General features: G+C 44.4%; 1 long non-coding RNA gene across 1 annotated transcript in view; it reads right to left on the bottom strand.

Moving 5' to 3' along the window:
* The window catches only part of LOC117047149, a 76,184-nt gene that overhangs the window by 12,075 nt on the left and 39,474 nt on the right, over positions 1-24,635 (bottom strand). The gene's annotated exons all lie outside the window — the stretch shown is intronic.

Below are 24,635 nucleotides of genomic sequence, written 5' to 3'. Positions count from 1 at the left end.
TTGTTGCATTTCCCCTTTATACTCAATAGAGAGGCACCTGAAGCTTCAGGTTTTCAGATTAGGGGTAGAGCAGGTGTTGCACCAAAGTGGCTTGAAGCAAATCAGCCTCCTGGTCAAAGTTCCATAGCAGAATCTGAATCAAATATTATTTTTTCCAGTACACACCCCTACTAGGAACCAAGAAAAGCAAGGGAGTGCAAAGATTCATTTCATCACTTTGCAGGGCAATACAGACAGCTTTCAAGTGTACACTGTGGTATGGTATCATTTGGTAGAATATCATCTGTATTCAGCCTGAATATAGTAAGAGGCTGATAGTCACTTTCCTCTTCTAGAGTATCTCCCCTGATTGTTTCCTAATGGAAGAGAAGTGTTATGCCTCTTTGAGAATTCTTTTTTCCTCCTCTGATGAGAGAGGGAAAGGTGGTTCCCTCCTTCTGAAAGTGTAATTCTGAAAGGCTAATAGGTTCAGACAAACCAGTTAAATGACAAGCATTGATCAACACATTTAGCCTCCGTCCATTGTTCGTAAGAGTATACTCCCTCGGCTTCAGGCTGGCAGCTGTCTTTCATCTCAGTGAGTGCCTGGCTTCATGAAATGTTAAAAACATCCCTCCCTTTGATGGCTCTATCAATACAATATTATCGAACTCCAGTCAAACACAATGAAGACACACTTCTCTCACTGTTGGACCCCAGATGAGTCGTCCATGAGCTGAGTAAAATCTCCATGTTACCTGCTTTTTAGATCATTACAAAAAATCAAGTGAGAAAAGTGTGTGTGTGTGTGTTGTTACACAGCACCCCAATCTCCACAGCAGTCTGATTTCAGGGGTTACAGGCACTTGCCCAGGGTTTCTGTTTCCTTTTGGAAATGAGGCACAACAGAGACTGGGGTGTCTTGATGATACATGGTTTATTTACACATATATATAACTTGAGCCTACTGTGGAGAGATTCACAGCATTACACTCCAAGTGGGTCTCTTGCCTCTCCCATAGTCACAACAGCCTTCAGTCCACAACAGAAATCAGCCATGTTCTCTGTCTCCTTTATATAGCCTGTCCCAGTTTTGCTAGCATATCACTGCCAAATGCCATCCTAAATACTCTGGCCTTTGGTCTCCTGCTGACTCCTGCTCTAGAGGAAGGAGGCACTCTAAAATGCTGGTGAAGGTGTTGTCTTATTTTAAAAACTGCAAACTGATGTGGAAATGTGGTGAACTGAACTTGGAAAAATGAGAAACGGAGAGAATTCAAAACTTACAGGGCTACATCATGAAAGCTGCAGAGATCAGAAGCAAACATGGAGGTTCCCTGTCTGCTATCCATCGTGAGAACTGAGACACAGCTGAAGGCTGCAGCTTTTATTAAACAGCAACAATGGTGAACTGAGCATATGCACGTAAGGAGAGCTTTGCTGGCTGAGACCAAAGTCTGAAGTCCAGCATTCTGTTCCCAAAGTGACCAGCCAGATACTTCTGGGAAACTCAAAAGCAATGAGTTCTGACAGCATCACGAGTAATGTTTTTGCCAAAGTACTTTCTAGTTGGAAGAGTTGAGAACAACTCTTGGCTTTGTTCATGTCATTCAGGGCCGTCTTAAGCCTATCCTGCGCCGTGGTGCAGGGATCTCTCCGGCGCCCCCACGCCCCCCCATCCTTTGGCAAACAGCGCCCGCTCGGGACCCCTCATGTTCCTTCCCCCGCCCTGCGCCCTACTCCAGTCCTGCGCAGCGGCAGGCTGGAGAAGCGTTCAGAGGAGCAGCAGCCGCCAGGGATCGTGCCCGGCTCGGGACCCCTTGGGTTCCTTCCCGTCGCCCCGCGCCCTACTCCAGTCCTGCGCAGCGGCAGGCTGCAGAAGCGCTCAAAGGAGCAGCGGCAAGTGGCGTAGCGTGGGTTGTCAGCACCCGGGGCAAGGCAAGTAATTTGCGCCCCCTAACCCAACCAGATGCCTAAGGGAAATCTGCAAGCAGGATCAAAGCATAACATCACCCTCCCCTTCTGTGGATTGCAGGAAGCATTTCTGCTATTGAGGCCAAGATGCTTAAAGCACAGGAACCCCTTTGAACCAGAATGGGAAATATTCTCTGCATGAGCAGGGGCAAGTGAGGAGCAGAGAGCAGTCATTTTGTCATGTAGGAGGCCACTAGCCCTTTAAAACAAACCTTGGATGACCAATTGAGGAGCGGATCGAGGCCGCTTTTGTGTGCATGCACACTTCTTCAGATACACTGAAATAGAAATCACCAGACCCTTAGGTATAGCGAGAGGGTGGGGAGGGGTATTACTCAGAAGGGTGGTGTGGGAATGGGTGATTGGCTGATAGGTGTGGTAAACCTGTTGACAACTTAAGGACAGCAATTGGTCTTACAGGACCAATTTCAGTGTATCTGAAGTAGTGTGTGTTATTTTATGTGCATGCACACAATAGCTCATACCAAGAACAAACTTAGTTGGTCTCTAAGGTGCTACTGGAAGGATTTTTTAAAAATTTTGTTTTGACTACAGCAGACCAACATGGCTACCTACTGTAACTAGAACACAGAGGAGAATGCATTAATATAAGCTACTATTATTATCACAACAATTGAAACGCAATACTCAAAACAGTTTAAAGCAAGCAGAGAAACTCCCAGTTTGTCTTTTGGTTCCTTAGGGAAACGTGCAGAAGGAACAATTAACCAGAAACAGAGTATCAGCAACAATAGGCAAAGTTAGAAAACACCACCTCTTTTCAGAGGCTCTCAGATTAGGAGCATCTCACTCACCTCAGTCAGAGAGAGAGAGAGAGAGAGAGAGAGAGAGAGAGAGAGAGAGAAAATTATCGTAACGTGGAAAGCTTTTCCTACACGGCTCCCTGCGTCATTTGCTGGTGGGGGGGGGAAGAGCCTGGCTTTGTGCATTAATGCAGGCTGGGGGGGTTGTTTTCTTAAAGGCGCACGTGTGCCCAAAGTTGGTGCGCCGTCTTTGGGGCGCGCGAGCCAAGGTGCCCTCCTCCTCTTTCTCCCGTCTCGGGAAGCCGAGGAGCTGGCCGGGTTGCAATCGGGAATGGACAGCCGGCAGGAAGGGGCTGGAGCCCAGCGCCCGAGTGGGAGGATCCGCTGCAGGAGCGGACGACGCGGGGGCGAGAGAGGGGTTGAGGAGCGGATCGAGGCCGCTGGGTTGCCGAGGTGCTGCTGGGGAGGTTGCGCGCACGGCGCACGGTCGGGTGCGCTCACCCAGCGCTGGGGCCGCTTTTGGAGAGGGGCCAAAAACAATATCCGTCCTTCCCAAAAGACCCCTTGGCTCCTCATCTGCTCATCTGCTCCCCCCCACCTCCACCCCTGGCTTTCCAGAGCGGCAGGGGCAGAGAGCTGCGGGGCTCTGCGCGCCCTTCCAGTGCTCCCGGGACGGGATGCGAGGGCGGCCAGCTCGCAGCCCGCCCGGGAGTGGCATGGGCGGCAGAGGCTGTGCTGCCGGCGCGCGAGCGCCCGGCCGCCAGCCCGCCCGTGGGGGTGGGGGCGGGTTGGGGAGGGGGGCGCCCGGTATGCCAGCGGGCTCACGGGGGCGCCCCTGGGGGGCCCAGCGCCCTGGCGCACCGCGCCACTAGCCCCTATGGGTGAGACGGCTCTGATGTCATTTATGAATTAAGACACAGCATGTCAGCAGAGGTAATGTCATCTGTTTATAGTGTGAGCATTGCACAATTGGAAAGCTTGGAATAAGAACCCCATGAACTCTGAAAACTAGAATTCAACCCCCTAAACACTTATACAGTCTATGTCTTAAGGCTATATCTGTAGGTTTTGCCAGGAAGATGAAGCAGTGCCTGGTTTTGCCTCTTGGTTCTTTCTTCATGCAGAACATCTTAGAAGAACCACACCCCAAAAGTACAAACTCGAGCATGCTCAGTTCCAACTTTCCTAAAGAAACCATCTTTCCCTTTTAACCGCAGGGTGGCAACAACATAAACACATCTGATGATGTGAGCAATTGCAGGCTGGTCTGAAACTCCCAATTTTAGTGACATGAGAATGTGTTGAGAAAATGAGCAAATAATGTGTGGGTGAAACTCCGGAAATCCTTCTTATCCGTGGAAATTGGTAGCTACTGAACATGGGTTATGTAAGTGAACCTGGGAATTTACTCAACATACCAAGTTATTTAAGAGCAGCCCCTTTCTACCTGAGCATCACCACCAAGATAGGCTGAAGCTGTTCACTCTATCAAGCCAGTGTGGTTGGCCATAAAGTATAAACCTGGGTTCTGTGTGACAGTTTTTATCAACTTCTTCCCCAAGGTCACCTTAGCTCTTGAGTTATAAAAGTCTTAGAACCTGTTGTGATTAATTTTGATGAAGAGAAGTCAGTCCATGTTTTTTCCCCTCTGGCTGCCTGGCTGTTCTGTGATCTGTAACTACACTACATCACCCTGAGTAATGAAAATATGCCCCAACAAGCACTTGGAGAGGGAAAGCTTAAAAAAACAGCTATCCATCATAGCAGCCAGCCTCCGATGCTTCATGTCTTCTTCCATTTATAAGGAGAAGTTGCTCCAGGTAATGGGTTCCCCCTTCTGGTGTCACAAGCATCAAAGTACTCCAAAGGGGTAAAAGCACATGGTTCACCACCCCACAACTGCTGCCTCTGAAGTTATAAAAGGGGGAACAAAGGGGTCCATCCAAGGTTAGTCCTATGCAGAGTAAACCCATAGAAATTAATGGGCATGAATAAGTCCTATTAATTCAGTGCATCTACTCTGAGTAGGGTTTAGCTGGATATAACCCAAGGTAACTGACAAAGTTAAATTCTCCTGATGGACTTTCCTCCATCATGAATGGAGTGTAATTTGACTGCTCAGTTCTTCTCCTTTACCTCAGAGAGGGCTGCCTTTTATTTCATTTTATTGAGCATGATTGACATATTGCTGAATCAAAAAGTATCTCTAAGCATTTTACATAATAGTATAAAAGAGTCATTTAAAAAAATGATAAAACAAACTCTGAAACAGCAGACAATAACATTATCAAGATACTGATAAAATCAACCATTTAAAAAAAAAGATTATGTGATTATATGTATTACATATATAAAGCAGCCTGGTTTATATTTTAACACAGATTGCTAGGTCAAGGGGTTAGAAGGGACTTGGCATACAGCCTTCTCGCCCTTCCCAACTCAGAACAATATCATAAACATACAAATCAACAAACATGGTTGCATCTGAACGGCAATTGCAAACCCACTTTCTATAGAGTAAGTTCCTTCAAGATTTCTGAGTTGAAAGCATTGGTAGGCTATCATCCTTTGCATCATTAGCTGGGAGTAAGCCCTACTGGACACTGTGGGACTTATATTTGAGTAAACAGACATAGGATGGCACTGCTAATCTTATATGTATGATGACCCAGAAGCTAGAGATTCTCAATGCAGGCTACAGATCTGTCAACCGGTTTTGGAGGCATTCCAGGCCACACTTGTCACATTGTGTATGTGATTATGTCTGATTATGTCTTTATTTTCACCTCAGTGTGGTATTGGATTATAAGCAAAATATATTGAATGGCTCAGGCTTTCATCCCATTGGGGTTTTTACACTGTCAGGGCCCAGCTTGGGTGCATGTACCTCTTATACTAATTTAAAGTGTTAATTTAATAGCTCAATGGGGTATTTCTGGTGTGTGCCTCAGAATGTGTGAGATTCAGAAGCCTGAACTGGGAACTGACAATCCATTTACAGTTCAGCAAATGTGCTTGTATTCTGGAGACGATTCAATGTAATGAAACGTATTCCCAGGTAGGTGTGCATAAGCCTGCAGTTGCAATGATACTTTATTGCATCTGTGCATACTGGCAGGGGTGGGAAGGCTGGCTGAGCATGCACAAAGTGCCTCCTCTCTCTGCTCTTCTACTCTAAAAAGGTAAAGGTAAAGGACCCCTGCCAGTTAAGTCCAGTCATGAATGACTCTGGAGTTGCGGCGCTCATCTCGCTTTACTGGCTGAGGGAGCCGACGTTTGTCCGCAGACAGTTTTTCCGGGTCATGTGGCCAGCATGACTAAGCCGATTCTAGCGAAACCAGAACAGCGCACGGAAACACTGTTTACCTTCCTGCCAGAGCGGAACATATTTATCTACTTGCACTTTGATGTGCTTTCAAACTGCTAGGTTGGCAGGAGCAGGGACCGAGCAACGGGAGCTCACCCCATCGCAGGGATTCGAACCCCCAACCTTCCAATCGGCAAGCCCTAGGCTCAGTGGTTTAGACAACAGAGCCACCCACGCTCCCATATCTCCCACATGAGCTCTGATAAAAACAAAATGTCTTATATGGTGGCAGAACTTTAGTGCAATATTCAACACCATGGAAACAGCTAAGAGGAAATTTTGCTGTTTGGGGTTGTTGTTTCTACTGAAAGTTGAATGCTGACTTCAGTATTTGGCTTTCTGAATCAATATTTGACCTTTGAAACCAGCATCTGACTTAGAAATCAATATGTGAATTTTGTCCCCCATACCATTAGCCAGATGGCAAGTGTTGTCTCAGCAGTCAGTGCAAAATTGTTATTGGCTTCAGTGAACAACAGAAGACTTTGACTGTTTAAAGAGAATCCTTTTACATAGTCAATGCAATTAAATCAAATAATGAGAAATATGCTCTGTTCAGATTCTCCAACATGATATAGCTAGCATTCCAATCCTTAATGTGTATTGACTTGTAATGTCAAAGTAATGTCCCTTCAAGATGACATTCCCAGAGCATCTTCCAGAGGGGGAAACCCTGGTAATCATACGCAGCCAAAACAATAGAGAATCTTTTAGCATCTTTGACTAACCACTTTTCTGTGGCATAAGCTTTTGTGGACTACAGCATCTGACGAAATTAGAGCTCAGTTTATAATTTCTCAGATGTTTTCACCTCCCGAAAAAAGGCCACTTTGCAGAATTTTCTCCAAATGTTCTCTACAATTATTGTGTGTGTGGGTAGCAGCAGTTACCATTTCTACACACACACTCTTCCCCATAATGCCCTGGAATAACACTGGTTGTTGTTGTTGTTGTTGTTGTTACAAAACTCTTGGTTGTTTCTGTTTCTCAAGCATGTATGTGTCAGTGCAGGAATCAAGCTGCATCCAGGACAAAAAAGGCATAAAAATCAATAGCAGCTATCCTTGCATTTGATTTGGGTTCTCATATTTATAGCATCCTGTGGAATCCTGATTTCAATTCAGTGATGCTCTTGTAAAGTAAATTTTCTCCTGAAGTATACTTGAAAACTGAAATGGAGCACCTCTGACAAGCACTTCAGAACTCAGATGAGAAATGACTATATGAGATCTTATTTTGTGAAACATGTAAAAAGAAGAAGATAGTAGTAGCAGCAGCAGGTGAGTGTGTGTTGGATGCTTCAGATTACACAAAAAGAGGCAACTGAGCATTAGCTGATTGAAAAGGACAATGCATACATAATTATTTTACTAAAGAAGCATAGGGAAAAATAAGACCTTCAGTCCTTACAAATGGCTTTAGAGTTTTTGGCGATATAAATTCAGCTCTCGGTGCTCTGCCAGTGGTTATCTCAGGTGGTTGGATGCTGAACAACAGCAGCAGCATGCCAATAAAAGTGAAGATCCTTGTCCTGAATCTTCACAAAATGGGCACGGTACCATATAGATACATTAAGTGATACTCAAAGGCATCCTTTGCATTTTCTGCATTAATGCTTGCTGGGAAGCAGTCAAGTAAGATGGGGCATTTTCCTGGCACCTGCGAGGATATTGCCATTTGAAACACTACAGCATAATCTGCAAAGATGGCATTCTTGATCTGTTGACCTGGCTGCAATACAGAGCTATCAAAAACTGTGCCTATCTTATGTATACTACCATTATATTTCTCTCTTTTAGTCAAAGCATTCCATGGGGGGGGGGCAGGATATACATATCCTATCAGATTTTATAATTACTCAGACTACTGTTTCTTGGGCAGGAAAATTAAGGAGGGGGGGAACAGACTGAAGGAAATAAAAAAAATGATTATTTATGTGACCTTTTGCTGGATTAATAGAGATCGAGATTAAAAGAGTTAATTGGTGAACCTAACATTAGATTATCATCATGGAATGTGAATGTTTTGAATAATCCAATTAAGGAGAGGAAATTGCGATTTGCCCACTTAAAGATATTAGACTCAGACATAATAAATTTGTAAACTTGTCTTCTTTTGACTGCTGCTTTTTTACTTTTATTCTGGTTTTCTGCAGGCTTTTAAAAACCTCCTTCCTTTCATTTCCCATGATGGGCATTTTAATTATGAACAATGGTATTTCCTGATTGTTTTTGAGTTAGCTAATGTAACATGCATAATAAACCAGCAAATGAATTTTCCAGCTTTTATAGGTAGACTGTCTTGAAAAGGAGGTTTGAACAGCTGGAGCAAACATTCTTAGTCACTAAATTATAAATTGCGCTTGTCAAGAGCAAACATTCAGCCCCAGCACTCAAGGAATAGATTGGTAAGAAGCTTTCCCATTTATCAGTTTAGCTATTGATCGCTTCTGCAAGGTCATTGAATTCGAGAAGTAATGAATGGAAGACTTGGTTGCTAATACACCAGGCTAATTGTGTTAATAATTTTGCATGCAGGAACTTGATAACACTTAAAAGTGCCCTGAAGCATTAAGGAGCTAATAATGTATGTAGACACTGCTACATTGGCTTTCTGATTACCAATAACCGACTCACTGGAGGGAACAAGAAGATGGATGGCTCCACCATTCATTTTATTTTAAATAAAAGGTTCAAGAATTATAATACACAGATGGCGAAGGGCCATAGCTCAATGGTAGAGCATCTGCTTTGCATGCAAAAGGTCCCAAATTCTGCCCACAGCACCTCCGGGTAGGGTTGGAAGAGAACCCTAAAACTATAGAAAGCTGTTGTCAGCCAGTAAAGACAATAATGATCTCAATGGACCAATCATCTGACTTAGTAGATTTCTATGTTTTATCCTCCACCCTACCAAATAAGTTTCAATCCTTTGTTCCTTTAGTGAGATTTATCAATGAATACCAGTTCAGTATTCTGTGTTTGTTTCAAATTATAGCCCATGTTCGAGTTCATTTATTTTAGCATCACACTTTTATTTTTTATTTGCACACTTTTTGGACAGTTCAAGTCCCCAAGGGGAAAACCACTGTACATTCTTGCTCTGGCCAATTAGATGTGTAACATATGGAAAGAGAAGTGCTATTAATGCACTTAGAATAATTTATTGTTCACTAGAGCTGAGCAAATAATTTGGCAATTTATTAAACAAATTAATCCTCTTACCGCCTGTGGCATGCCCCTCAGCAGATTGTAATTTACTTGAGCCTATTAGTTATGTAAATGCAGCCCATGAATGCCCTTTCCATTAATGCAATGGTCATGGGTATGCTAAATTCTGGGTAGGTGTCAGGGCCTGTGTGTGAGGGAGTGGGTGATTTATCATGCATGTTGTTTCTTGCTTGCCGATTTCATGCAACATCTTCCAAACCACTGATTTTTCACTTTGATAAGCAAGTGTTCTCAGGACCAACAATTGTGCCAGCAGGTCCCCTGGTGAGACGCTAAGATGACAAGACAGGAGGCAGGCATTATATATCATGGTGTGATTGGATGTAGGCGAATCAGCTGATATCAGCAGTTTGCAGGTACAGATGTTCTCTCTGTGTCTGAGACCAAGTAGCTGCAGTTTCCTATTGTGGCCCAAGAAGGCATTGCTGCTGCATCTAGGATTGCTTATGTGGCTCAGCAGCTGCCTTTATGGTGCCATGATAAGCTGCATTTAATTTCTCAAGTTACTGTGTCCTCAGGCTCCATCAGTTCAATACAACTTAGCTTTCACGGTTCTCTCAAATTTCATCAGCGATTTTGCTTTTGATCACTACAATTTTTGATAGTAGTCAATTTCATAGGATGGGGAAGAAATGTTAGGGTTTTTTTTAACAGGAAGGCTCTATAATTTTAACTTGACTAGTTTACATACACACACACACACACACACACACACACACACACTGTTTCCCATTCAGCTCCCCCCAACCCATCTGTTTTTATAATCTAAATTTCACGATCACAGCCTAGTTATCCAGTTCTTAAATTGGCAAGTCCTAGTATTTTTAGCTCCCCCAGGACAGAAAGCATTGCCCTCCCTTCTTCCCAATGATTTGTATTGCCTTTCTCTGAACATTATCACTTGCAGAATACATCATTTTTTAGATGGGGTGGTCAAGATTGTAGTACTCAATGTGTGAATGCACCACTGATTTATATATGACTATTATAATCTCTTTCTGTATTTTTTGCCTCTCTCCTAATAATCCACAACATTACATTTGGCTTTTTGACAGCAGCAAGCATTACCTTGATGTTTTTAAGGAGCTATTCAGAAGGATTCCAAGACTTCTTGACTGGAAATAGCTAATTTATAACCCAAGCTAGTATAAGTGTAGCTGGGATTTTCTTGCTCCCTCTCTGCAGCATGCATCATTTTGCACTCAATCAGCAGTAAGTTTGGCCTGCCATTTTATTTTCACCCTTCCCATCTTGCTTTAAGCTTAAGCATCCTGGGGAACTTTATATCATCGAAAACTTTTCTGCTTTTCTTGTAACTTCATACCCCATTCCAAATAATACACAGCTATGTTGAATTCACAACAACAACGGGCTTACTTCATTTTCGGCAATGGGCAATTTGTTTGGCAATCAGAATCGGTTACCAAGTAGTCTTGTTCTGCACACTGGGTCTAGCGAGGCTGTGGATGCAGACTGCTGGAGATGTTACAGACATCCTAGCTTCAACAAGGCTGCTAACATTATTAACCTTTCACACCATGTGGATTTTTGCAAGTAGATTGGCATGCACATTGGAAGACAACTCGTGTCTTTGAAGTTTATTCAGCAAGCCACACAGAGGAAGATTATGTCAAGGAGGTTTGTGTATGTTTAGTTATACTTGCTGTTGCTCTCACTGATGGGTGGAAGGCACCATACATCAATCCTGTTGAAACTGATCAGTCCTGTCTAGAAGGTGGTGTGGTGTAGTGGTTGATGTGTCTAATTAGGACTGAGGAGTCCCAGGTTCAAATCATCACACAGCCCTTCTAGATGTCATTTACATCTCTCAGTCTAACTTTGCGGGATCGTCACAAGGATGGAGTGGAGGAGAAAGGACCTTGTACATTTTTCTTGGAGGCAAGGTAGGAAATAAGTGTAAAATAATAATAATAAATACCAGCTGTTAGCAGCCGGGTGGGAGATTATATGGGAACCCTATGTACACCATGAGGCTCACTGAAGAAAGACAGGTTACAAATGTAACTAATTAAATAAATAAATGGGGGTGACATTATATGAATAAATTACAACGTGGACATGGAATGTTTTTAAAAGAATGACAACCTGCTTTGATAATGAAACAATTTTCAGTGGTTTGTGAATTAGCAGCTTCCTATAATAGTTGGTTATACATTATGTGGAGGTTCTCATCAGGGAAGGATACAAAGTTAAATCTGAGTGAAATCCAGTTTCTCAAGCTGACTTAGCTCCAAACAGTGAATTTAGCCTGGCTCCTTTAAGTCCTAAACCCCTGCTTCGTGTGGGCATTCTGAGGTGCAACATGCTGGCAAGGTTTAAAGTAGCTCCACAAGCTAACATCTATCAAAAACGAAGTCATGCTTCCCCTCCTAATATTCTTATGTGGGTCCCTTCTCTAGTTTTCATTGAGTGACAGGAAGTGGAGAAACAGAAAGAAGGTCCCCCTTCTCCTTCCACTCTACAAACAAACAACACACATCCTGCCCCACCGCTTCCCCCAGATCTTTCTGGTGCCACCTTAACTGAAGAGAACACAAGCAGCAACAGCCTAACCCAGCAGCCAGGCAACAGAGGATTGGGTTTGGATTTTGCTTTGCTTTTCAGATTTCAAAGGAGTGGGATCTCTGAATTCACTCTGCAGCACAGAAATTTTGCACTCAAATAGCCTCAAACTCCTAGGAAAGCCCAGTGTGAACAATTCCTTAAGCTTCAGGGGGGCAGGAAACAAGAGTGAAAATTGTGAGCAAGTATAGTTTTTGAAAGAATACATTGTTAGCATTATTCAGCATCATATACAAAATAAAGTTGAAGTGCAGAAGTTCCATTATTCTACTCAATACCTATGCCCCAACTAAATATTTATATTCCAAATGTCATCACATATACACTTCAGCTGAGTCCTCTGTGATGAAGCCATCAATAGTAGCAGCCTAATAGCCTCCTGATTTCATTCATAAATTAACTGTGGCAAACTAGGAACGATAGACTAGATAAATGCATTTTCACTAGAAACAGTGACTTGTATTTCAGTGTAAGATGGTTGCTTATGTCTCTTGCAATTTTCTTTTATGACATAGTCTATTATATGTTTGTAAAGCCAAGAACCTGAAAAATACTCTCAGCGCTTGCCATTTGATATCTTCACTGAAGTAACTTTATGCAGAGGGAACAACAAAAATGCACCAACAGCAACACAGGATTACAGACTGTGCAAGATTCAATAAAACAATTGACCATGCACAAACTTCCATTCAAATAAATACTGTACAAATTTCTGAGCACATTTTCGTATTTTAAAACTCATGAAAAGGAACCCCAAATAAAATGACACAATTTGTCCAATACAGTGGTACCTTGGGTTACAAACACCTCGGGTTACAAACACTTCGGATTGCGGACTCCGCTAACCCAAACTTTAGCTCAGAATGAGAACAGAAATCGCACGCCGGTAGTGCAGCAGCAGCAGGCAGCCCCATTAGCTAAAGTGGTACCTCAGGTTAAGAACGGTTTCAGGTTAAGAATGGACCTCCGGAACAAATTAAGTTCATAACCAGAGGTACCACTGTATATGTTAGGCATCTGTCAAAACATCAGCCCAAGTCAGCATGGCCAAAGGTCAGGAAGGATGGTAGTTGTAGCCCAACAACTACCTGAAGGAACAACCAGTTCCCCATCTCTGCCTTAGGTAAAGCATACAGCATGGCGTCAGAGGCTCTGCAAGTCTACAGTCTTTTCTACTGATAGTGCTAAAATCAGATTATTCACAGTAAACATTACATTGGTTAAAAATAAGTAGTACACAATAAAGAAGGGTATTGGCAATACACCAATGAATACTTAATAAATTAAAATTTTCACCCCCTGACATTCATTATATATTTGTTACTCTGTAGCTTATTTGTGAATTGGGATACAGTGGTGTGACACAGTTCTGTGCTACTAGCTTTGTTGTCCCCAGGAAGCAAGTGCCATATGGATAGCTGGCATTATCAGAAGCTATTCATGTGAGGAGGTTCCTCACATGAGTCCGGCTATCCTAACCATGACAGCAAGCACATTTGAAAAAATGGGGAGTTCTTGTCACTGTTAAAATTGCAGGAACCACATGGGGGGTCCCTTTCACACAATCTGCTTTCCACACAGTCTGTGGTCCCTGCAGAAATCATGACACCAACCAGAAAACTGGGGGGGGGGGAGGGAGCACAGGAAAGGGCTGTGGGGTGGGAAATCCATATGCTTGAAATGAGATTTACTCCTGGCCCAACACTTTTCGGATCAAATCATTCCTCAGGGGCACTTTTCGCCAACAATTCTAATCAAAAGCCAGGGGCACCATAGCAACTTCTGTTGCCACAACAGTTCATTTTGTTTCTGATGAAAATAGTTCATGTATTTTTCTTAATGGTTTTATTTCTCAGGTCTCAGGGTGGGATGCATTAACTAAAATACAATTGCAGCATAATGACCAATCAACAAGCCACAAAACAACAATAAAAGCATAAAACAGATGCAACTAATAATACCATTTACAGGGCCGAAAACCTGAAATTCACCCTTCACTTCTAAAGGTCCAAGTGAACAGGTGCATCTTAATGAGCTGATAAAATATGTAAATGGTTGGTTAAAAGTGACCTCGAAGCCTGAGGCCATCCTTTGTTCATCTACCTGGGAGTAAATCCCATTGAACACAATAGGGCTGCCTTCTGAGTAGCTATAAGATTGCACTGTTAGGGTGGCACAATGCAGTCTAGAGGAGCTAGATTAAAATAAACGCCTTTGCCACATCAAACTTACTTGGTATGCTATGGTAAAAGGGGCATTTGCTTGTTAGCTATTCCTAACCTATTTATCTTCTTCTTCCTTTTAATAATGCCTTCAAATGGTTTCTGGAGGAAATGATTTAAGGACGGCAATCTCAGTATCTGCTATGTTATTCCTTTGAACAACGCTAATAAAATAGAGGGCACAAATACACTCCCCCCCCCATACCAACATAATAAATCAAAATCTTCTATTCAAAGCATTGAAAACACTTTCACAGACAAGGGCTTTTGGCATGATATTTGGCTTTCCGCTGCCAGTGGGTATTTCAAAGCCTAAGTCCAAGACAGAGATAAATTGATTGTTTTTCTCTCTACAAAACTCTTCAAGTGACAGCATCCTGAAAACGGACTTGGTAAACAGTATTTAGCATTAAACAATAAACACCTAGAAACAATGATAAACTGTTTAAAAGAGCCACAAGTGATTTGCTTCTTCTGTTTCGTTAAGAGACTTTAATTAGCACTTTAATTACAGTGGCGTCTGCAGGAGTTATTGAATCCTTTTCAGCAGGGCTTGTGGAGCAGTATCTGGCACAATAAGCCCAGATCTTCCCTGCACTTGCTAGCTGATCTGAAGTGATAGTGGAGAGCATAATGCAGATGAGAAGCATCTGTTGGTACAGCGCCTTCTGCTAAAGGACCTCTGAACAAGCCTCTAGTGACTGAATGTTCTGAGACAGCAAGAGGTTTGATTTTTTCCCCCCTAAAGGAAGGAGAAACTTTCTGTAGGAGACTCTTATATAAACAAATGGTGTTTTCATGGTTGTTTGGCACCAGCCCATCTGCCTGTGTGTTAGTCAATTAAACCACTAGTTATGATTGCTCTTAAATAATAATTCCGTATTTCTAAGAAATCAATACTTTAAGTGCGGCAGCGCCTACACTTTGGAATACCCTACCTATTGATATCAAGAAGGTGTCTTCACTTTACTCTTTTTGATTAAGGGCCAGATACAAATTTAATTATTGTTATATCCTTGTTTAGACAAGCCTCTTAGAAACCCGTTGCCATGGCAATTTCTTTACCTCCTGTCCTTGTTCGATGTCAGCAGCCCATCCAAGTGCCCACCTTTATCTTCTCAAAGGTTTATGCTAGAACAATGCTTTATGATCAGAAAAGGTAGGATGGTGTAGTTAGCTAGTCATAACCATTCTGGGAATAGTCATGTTTATAACATGGTGCCTGGAGATCAATAGAGTTCAAAGGGGTTAATATTAAATCCCACTCAGGAACATAGGTAGATAAAAAAAGAATAAAATGCAAACATCTTAGGTTAGGACTTGTTTTGCAATTTAGAATGATCTGTTGTTAAAAATGCAGTAGAAGGAATTTTATTTTTGTTTGCTCATGAGAAAATGTGGTATGATTTAGGCCCACAAGACAATTTTCCCCAAACACCAGAGACTTACTCAGTTATATGTGACATCAACTTTGGGGCAGGAAATTCTGACTAAACATCGAAAGAACTTTCTGTCAGTAAGAGTTGTTTGACAGTGGAACAGACTCCCATGAGAGGTGGTGGACTCTCCTTCCTTGGAGGTTTTTAAGCAAAGGATTTATGGCCATCTAGTTGAGATTCCTGCATTGCAGGGGGCTTGACTAGATGACCCTCGGGGTCCCTTCCAACTCTACAGTTCTGTGATTCAATTATTTGTTGTTGCTAAGCTCCTTAGATCTGTTTCTTGTTATGCTCCTCAAACTGATCAAATATTCTGTTTGATTTTTATGAAAGTAAAATTAGGTTACTAAGGATTTATCTCTCTCTCCTTTTCAGTTTTAATTTAAATAACTGGCAATACAGTTCCTCTGGTAGACCCATGGAAGTGGAATATTTCCCACAGAAGAAAGTTCTTGCTTGTTGGTTTGCTGAACAATTTACAATTGGCCTAATTACTGATGCTGTGAAAATGTATCTTTCGGGAGCATCAATGACATTTCTATGGGCAGCATTCAACTAAGTTTTATTCACAGTAAAGCTATTGAAATTAATGGATCTAATTTTGTCGTGATCATTAATTTTGGTGGGTTTACTCTGAGTAAAACTTGGTTGACTACTACCCCATGTTACAGATAACATGATGCCCTAATCGTTTATCACTGGACAGCTTCAGTTCCATTCAGCCTTTTCCACCATAGCCCCACAGTTGCAGAACACCCTGTCCCAGGAGCTAAAATCAATGTCCTCCTTGCTCCCCTTTAAAAGGTAAAGGTAAAGGGACCCATGACTGTTAGGTCTAGTCGTGGAGGACTCTGGGGTTGCGGCGCTCATCTCGCTTTATTGGCCGAGGGTGCCCGTGTACAGCTTCTGGGTCATGTGGCCAGCATGACTAAGCCTGAGTGCTCAGTGGAAGGACAGATCCTGAAGCTGAGGCTCCAATACTTTGGCCACCATGGGTGGCTCGCTCTGCCTCCGTGAGCGGCTCACTCCACCCCCATGGGCAGCTCGCTCCGCTCCCGGTACTTCCAGGTCGCCGCGGGACGCAACCTGAAAAAAATGTAACATGAAGCAAACGTAACATGAGGTATGACTGTACTGTTTAATATAATCAAAATCTTAGTGTCCACATAATTAATTTTCATTAAATTCAGGTCAATGCATTCGAAAAATACTAGGTAAAAACAAAATGCAACTGTATCTCAGAAATCTGAGTAATGTGCAAAATACAAGCAATTAAAAATTAAGAGTTAGAATCCAGGAAAGCTTGGGTGAATATATAAGTTTTCAAGAGGCGTTTGAAGGTGATTACTGTCTCTACCTCACCTAGCACCTGCAGGAGGGTGGGTGCTACCACCAAGAGAGCCAACTTCCACAATGTCACTGACGTGACAATCTCCTCAGAAGATCTTAAAGACTGGACTGGTCAGTACTAGAGGAAGTGGTTTGCAAGGGAACCTGGTCCCAAGGTGTTCACAGCTTTAAAAGTCAACAACAAAACCAGGAATAATGTGCATTTGAGGTTAAAATGTGTTTAGAAGCATATCCATTGAAATAAAATAGGTATTAAAATATGTATTTTGTGGCAAGATAGGTGATAATAATATCCTAATATATTTTTGTGTGTTTTTAATTTTTCATTGAAGATACCGGTAAATGTGGGAATGGGACAGAATAGACATGCAACATTGGCATTGATTGTAACTACAGACTGATCTATACCTCCCTTCCCCCTTGCTATTATCTAGGCACCTACTGACTGGATTACTAATGTACTCCTAAAATAGCAAGCCTAAAGGATCCCTTATTCTGAATGCAAGAAAAAGCACATCTGTTAAACATTTTTTAAATACATGTGTTAACATGTATTCAAATTTATCCTACTGAAATAAATGGCACTTAAAAGTGCCATTTCACTGCATTATATTCTAAATGGGCAAAGTTTGATGGTCAGTTAAGATTCCATGAGACATATCAAGCAGCATCGAGGAAGTGCACTGTATCTTAGCAATGTTAAAATTAATAAAATTCCTGCAGTGCTTATGCATGATTTCAGAATGTAATATTTCATTATTAGATCTTTTTAGACCCACATACCAATTCCATTTGCTTAATTCCATAACCATAAAATATCAGATATTGATGCCTTTGAATATTTGGGTTAAATGACTTTGCAAATGGAAAGAATCTTGGCTCATTTGACTGTACTTTTATCACTAGCCAATAAAAAAGGACACAGATAAAGGACCTGAAAGACTTGGTGAACCATATTTGAAATATTAGTTATTTAGGGGTCATTTTCTCTTAACAGCCTCCTTAACTACAACATGATTCATCTAGCTCTTTACACCACCAGTCCAATTGGGTGGGTGGGTAGGGGGACAATTTTGATATCTCTTAGAAATCTGTCAATACTAGACTATGTTGTCACTTTTTGTTGTTGTTGTTGTTCAGTCGTTCAGTCTCACCATGTCTTTTGAGTTCAAATCAAATACCATTATTGGTATCGCAGTATAAAACATTTCAAGTCACTGGGATAATTATAAGGACAAGGGTGAAGCTGTCGAGGATCATAAGGAAACATTGTGATCATGTGCACTTAGATATTCTGCTTTGCCCTGTCTGTTCCTCAAAAGGATGGATCGTTAAGAAACTTTTCGGGTAAGATTGTGGCTAAAAAGGAGGCTACTAAAGCAGTGATAAGGGTGGTGCTGTGTGAAGTGTTTTTTTGATTGTTGGAAACACTTCAAACCAACCTTAGCACAACTGGAGCCCGGCACGCTTCCGCTGCGCGTACCTGCGAGTACCTGCCTGAAGCGTTTTCCTTGCTGCCGTCTCCTGTGCTATTCAGCAGAGTTTTCTTTTCTTATCTTCTCTCACGCAACGGGTTGTGTGCATGCCAGCATATTACAGACAACAGAGTCCGGCTTCTTTCTAATCTAGAAGCTTTATTTTACAAGGCATAAATCTACATTCCTGGAGAGACGCAAGCCATGTTGGTGGCTTCTCCCTTCTCTCCGTTCTCCGGAAAACAGAAACAGAAAGTATCACATTACACAGTAAAACAGTACACAGAGCATCCGGTGACGCTCTTCCTCCTGTGGGTGGGACAACCTGGTTGAGCTTGTTAACTCTAAAAGCTCCAAACCTCTACACCCCCTCTTGTCCCGCACACAGGGGCGTTGTAAGCTTGCAGCTTACCTCACACAAACCCTCACAGAACTCCCCATGACGTTGGAAGCTCAGGGGCTTCGTGAACCCAACCCTCTGGTTCACCTGACCAGGACAGTACTTCAGCTTCTCCAAGCCAGTCTGAACGCACACGTCTCGAAAGAGAACGTCTAGGTGTTTGGGTCTGGCCTTGACTTGTCCAGACTCTGCCACCAACAAACAGAGTTGGTTGTCCTCCCAATCCATCACGGGTAGGCAACTCTGAACGCAGATCTCTTGGACCAAACACCTATAGAACTCCAGTTCCTGCAAAGCACTGACAACGCACTGTACCTGGCTTCTGCACGAGAACGAGCAATGAGGCTCTGGCACCGGGACTTCAGCCCGCCTAGAGCTCCTCCACACTGTACAACCATTTCAGACACAGATTTCCTGTCCTCGGAATTTGCCCAACCGCCGTCGCACCAGCGCGTGAGCTGGGGCTCACCGGTAGCTGACAACTCCGGGCAAAACTCCTTAGTCTCCTGCAAACTCTGGAGCACTCTCACCATGCCATTTCAGGCATGCATACTGGGATTTGCAGCCACCTTGCTGAACAGATCCACAGCAACTGCTATGTCAGGTTTGCTCAACCATGAAGGAAACAACAGCCTCCCAGGAGCTGACCTAAACACCTCGGGGCTCTCGAACTCAGAGCGTTCCCCGGTCTGACTGTCCTCACCTAGACACGTCTCCATGGGTGTTCTGACATTAGCACATTCAGACACTCTGCACTTCTTCAACGACTGCACTACCTTGCCAGTCTGATTGAGCAAGACACTACCGTCTTCGGCTCTGTCTACCTGCACACTAGGTAAACACCAACAGGGCTTAGGTTCCTGAGCTGGAAAGACTGACCAAGCTCCTCTGCGAACCGTTGCACCTGTCCCCTGGTCTCCACCAGGTAAAGCATGTCCGCACCGGACTGCAGAACTAGCTCCTGCTCTGGGCTTACTCCTGCCAGAAACAGGCAGCTATCAGCACAACTCTGGCTGACACCTAGCTTTCTCAAAGCTTCTTGCACGCCTGAGGACCAATCTCTGGCTGACTCCTTCAAGCCAGTGATTGCCTCGTGCAAACTCCACACCTGATTTGGCCCGTTGTCCTCGAACCCTGGCGGAGGTACCTCGTACCTCTCCTCATCCAGGTCGGAATCCAAACAGGCATCCAAACCAAAGTGGCTCGCCTCAAAGCTGCTTTGAGTCGCGACCGCTAACAGCATGCGCGTGGTTTCGCTTCTGAGAGAGGGCGCGTCCAGTACCTCGGAACAATGGACCCCCTCCTCCTGAGTGAAACCTCTGGCTACTGACCTAGCCTCGCACTGCAACTCGCCAGTTGCTGCCGTCTTGAGTCTGTACACCCAACGACCTTCTGACAGCGTCGTGGTTGTGCACACACCCAAAGACCTCATTGAGCTTACCTGCTCTACCATGGCATCCTGCCATTTCTGGGCCTCACCTTGAGATACCCATCGAACCTTCACAAGGCTTTCCGGTTCACACTGAACCAAACAAGCACTCACGCTAGTGGCCGTGAACCTCTCGGGCAGAATCCCTTCAGTGGATCGTGCAGACTGCTGTGATACCACTTCAGATTCTCCCTCTGCTCCAGTTGCACTGGATTCCACCTGCACGTCCTTGACGTCAGGCATCTCACATACAGACTTGCTGCGCCTGTGCATCCTAACTGAACCACCTAAGGATGACATTGGCGCACCTTTGGGCTCCTGCTTCACTGCCAAAGAACCCTGCTCTTGCTCCAGGATGAGACCTGCGCCAGGCTCTCCTGGAGAAGAGTTGCCACACAAAGAGTCGCCAAGCATGGCCTGCCTCCTAGTCCGTGACATAGGAGTTGCGGGTGCACTCCCAGGCTGCTGCCTTGGAGTCACCACTAGCTGCGCTGCACCCTGTTGATGGCCGGGAACTCGGCCCGAGCCACCAGCAGGTGCCAAAGCCACAGCGATACCCCCTCTTGGGGCTGATCCACCTGGACCACCACCGCCACCAGCAGGTGGCGTATCTGCCTGTCCATCACTGACAGGACCATCCAGAACATCAGGGCTTCTAGGGATGTGTTCCAATCCATTCTGCTCAAACAATTCAGCACTCCTGCTGACTAGAACCTGGGTCTGGTCACTATCTGGGTTAACTAACCTCCAGCTATGCAAGCTGGGTTCGCACCCACAGAAAGACACTTTCAGAACCTTGGTATCACCCAGTTCCACCCGGAACCCTTGTGGAAGCTCTGCATCCAAGAGCATGTCTTCAGTGGCAGCATGCAGCATCCTTTGCTGCCTCTCTGCAAGACCACATACCTGTGAAGAAAGCAGGTTAGTCACACTGTGCTTACTCCCCCTCTCACTGAGGACCTGGGAACAGCCTACTCCAGTAGAAACCTGCTGTTCCACTGCAACCAGTGGTGCTGCCTCAGTTGCCTCCTTGAGCAACGCAGACCACATGTGGTGAGAGAAAGCATCAGCCAAACACTCAGAACAACACGCTCCCCCAGGTTAGCTTCTGGCATCCCTTCAGAAACAGCCACATGAACCAGGGAAAAGGGACGCGTGGTTTCCCTTTCGACGCGGGTAGCAGGATGTCGACTCCTCGACCTTGCAAACCTGCAATCAAGAAAGCTGTTACATGCCCTTAACTTGCACCCTTCAGAGAACTCAGGCTGCTTCAGCACACTGTCCCAGTGGCGACTTGCCAGCCTTTGGTACCACTGACACAAACATAAGTGGTGCACGGGCACACTGGTGCGCTGAGCAAACATTCCATCAGCGCCACCTCCCCCTGTTCTGGATTGAGGCTTCTTAACAGCAAACAGCCCATCCTGGCTGCCTTTCACGCGTAGAAGCATCTTCTGGCCCCTGCAAGCAGAACAGGTGATAATCACAAAACAACAGCAAAAACATTGGACAGAAGGTTTGACATAAACAGATACACAGCCACATCAGCAACCAAAGAAAACGCCAGTTCTGTCCCTTTAAATCCTGCAGAGACTGTCTCAAGCACGACAAAACTGTCTCTTGCTTCCAACAGTCAGTTCTTCAAACTGCTCTGTAGAAAAAAAAAACTGCAGTTCCTCACAAGTCCACCAGGAGGAACGACGACGACGGCAACCATCACACGCAGCCCACCAGGGTTGGCCTCCGTTGCCACGGCAACTGCACGACAACAGTAGGCATCCTCTTCCGCCTGGGCTGTGGTAGAGCTGTTGCGATTCTCATGGCCAGTACCACACGTCATGTCCTTGGCCTTATCTTCAGCCATGCACGTCAACAAAAGACCAGGTGCAGGCTACGTGCCAAAACACAGATCCACAGTCAATGCCTTACACTGGCTTCAGACTTGGAAACAGCCCCTCCCTTTCTGGGAGCAAAGCCCACGGCGATCTGGCCCCCCTCCTGCTTTCCATGGCACTGTTGCTGCACAACACCATAAGCCGTGCTGGGGGCGAGCTTTCCAAAGCCACTTCAGCCAGTCCCTCAGCCCCGTGAAACTGAGCTAGGGTCTTCTTCCAGGCTTCACAAGCACTGGCCAGACCTTCCTCTTCACAGGCGTTGGCCAGAACATCAACGCTCTCAGGGAACAGCCCTCTGCATTGAAGCTGTGAGGCGGAGGTGCTTGCAAACAAAAGCTTCCCTCCTCCTTGCTGGGAATGCTATGGCTCCCTCCATCTTGCCCAGGGGTAGCGTACTTACGAATCTGTAGCTTCTTACCCGGCTCCACAGATGGGGGTTTCACCAGAGAGGTACAACTGCTTTTGCAGCCCTCGATCTGGGCTTCCCTGCTGCCTTCCAACCTCTGGCAGCAGGTTTTAGGCTCCTGAGCCATCAGCAGACTGCTGAATGCTCCTGCTGGCAAAGCAACTTCCCTGGATGCTCCATCACAGTCCAAACCAGGGAGGCACTTCTCAGCTTGGCACACACGTTCTGGATCCTTGGAACTGCTCCTGAACCAGTCCAGAATAATAAACAAGCGCAAATATGGGACTGCCATAACCTGAAGTGTTTTTTTGATTGTTGGAAACACTTCAAACAACCTTAGCACAACTGGAGCCCCGGCACGCTTCCGCTGCGCGTACCTGCGAGTACCTGCCTGAAGCGTTTTTCCTTGCTGCCGTCTCCTGTGCTATTCAGCAGAGTTTTCTTTTCCTTATCTTCTCTCACGCAACGGGTTGTGTGCATGCCAGCATATTACAGACAACAGAGTCCGGCTTCTTTCTAATCTAGAAGCTTTATTTTACAAGGCATAAATCTACATTCCTGGAGAGACGCAAGCCATGTTGGTGGCTTCTCCCTTCTCTCCGTTCTCCGGAAAACAGAAACAGAAAGTATCACATTACACAGTAAAACAGTACACAGAGCATCCGGTGACGCTCTTCCTCCTGTGGGTGGGACAACCTGGTTGAGCTTGTTAACTCTAAAAGCTCCAAACCTCTACACTGTGGTCTAAACCACAGAGCCTAGGGCTTGCTGATCAGAAGGTTGGTGGTTTGAATCCCCGCAACGGGATGAGCTCCCATTTCTCAGTCCCTGCTCCTGCCCACCTAGTAGTTCAAAAGCACGTCAAAGTGCAAGTAGATAAATAGGTACCGCTCCAGCGGGAAGATAAACACCGTTTCCGTGTACTGCTCTGTTTTCGCCAGAAGCGGCTTAGTCATGCTGGCCACATGACCTAGAAGCTGTCTGCGGACAAACGCTGGCTTCCTAGGCCTATAGAGCGAGATGAGCGCGCAACCCCAGAGTCGTCCACGACTGGACCTAATGGTCAAGGGTACTTTTACATTTACCTTTAAAGCAGTGATATCTTTGTCCCAATCTGCCAGGAGAAACCTAATTTGACTTCTTCTCGGAGATATAGGCCGGAAGTCCAACATTTTGCTCAGGCATCAGTTGGCAAAGTCGCTGTGTAAAGAGCATCTAAGAGAATATGGTCCACTGAATCAGGTACTCCTTGGTTGCAGGCAAACAAACGGGCTTGATATGGAGTATGTCAGAATCTGCCTTTGGGTGTCTTTCAAGTTACTAACTACAAACTTTCCTCCTCCAGATATGGCAGCTTTCATTGCTTTAATTATTTTTATGGCTAATTCTTTGCAGCTTGCACAGGGCTCATTTAAAAGCAGAAGAGTTCCTCAACTCAGGTTTACCCAATGGATATACAACCATATGATACCCCAGGCAACACTGATCTGAAGGTCCTCTGAAGCTAAACTCTGAACCTTAAGCTCTGGAACTGGCAAAATTTCTCCTCCACCTCTATTTATGGCACTTGGAGGTCTCTCCCCCATTTACAGCACAGTGCTGGGAAGTGTTATTACACTGGCAACAGGACCCCAGACTGAAAGGCAGGTTTGCATTAACACTTGCCACTCACCATTTCTTTTCTATACATTTATATACTCCACCTTACAAACCCTTCTAAGGAAGAAAATTTGTATCATCTCAATTCAGGTTGTAAGTTTTACTTTAAAAGAAAAGTGTGCTACCAGTAGTGGTTTAGTATAAAACTGTTTCTCTGATCAATGAGAAGTCTTGACCTTTCCTCCATGAGCAAAATACATTCCTTCACCACCTAGAGGATAATTTAATGGATGTGGAGATAACAAATTATCAGGGTGTTACCTATTGGAGAAACAAAAGAGGAAAGGAAAGTTGTAATACCCAGACCATGTGCTCAAAAGTAATCCCTTGAGTAAAGCAGTTTGAGTTTTCCAAACTAAGAAAGCTGGACAGCCGTGAAGAATACTAAATTAAATTGTTCTTTAACATAACATTTGCACACTACTTATGAGACAGAAAGAGAACCCTCCCAACTGAAACATGT

This window comes from Lacerta agilis, chromosome 5 (genome assembly GCF_009819535.1).
Source record: "Lacerta agilis isolate rLacAgi1 chromosome 5, rLacAgi1.pri, whole genome shotgun sequence".
Taxonomy (NCBI): domain Eukaryota; kingdom Metazoa; phylum Chordata; class Lepidosauria; order Squamata; family Lacertidae; genus Lacerta; species Lacerta agilis.
The sequence above is the reverse complement of the archived record's forward strand: the minus strand, read 5'-3'. Positions and strand labels throughout refer to the sequence as shown.